Source organism: Propithecus coquereli, unplaced genomic scaffold (assembly GCF_000956105.1).
Source record: "Propithecus coquereli isolate 6110/MARCELLA unplaced genomic scaffold, Pcoq_1.0 Scaffold176, whole genome shotgun sequence".
NCBI lineage: Eukaryota > Metazoa > Chordata > Mammalia > Primates > Indriidae > Propithecus > Propithecus coquereli.
In genome coordinates, this window is record NW_012142301.1 from 1,298,247 (window position 1) to 1,298,659 (window position 413).

Consider the following 413-nt stretch of genomic DNA (forward strand, 5'->3'; position numbering starts at 1 on the left):
TAATATTAGTGAAGACATCCAAAGGAACAGGAGAGAAAATTTAGAATTAGACCCAATTATATATAAATTTAGTATACAATAAAGGCAACATGACAAATTGTGAGAAAAATATATTTTTAAAAAACATGATGAAAAAACATATACCTCCATAAATTTTAACTGAATCAGAGATTCAATTGTAGAAATGAAGCCAGACAAGTAATAGACAGAAACCTGGGTGGATTTCTTTATATGTCTGCTCTGAACAAATATTTCATAATTTGACACAAAATCCAGAGATAATAAGAAAAAATGTACTTGATTACACAAAAATTTTTGAAAATACATGACAAAGAAAAAATAAGCAAAAAAAAAATAATGTTCTTAGGAAAATATTTGCAACTTATATCACATACAAAGCATTAATATTCTTA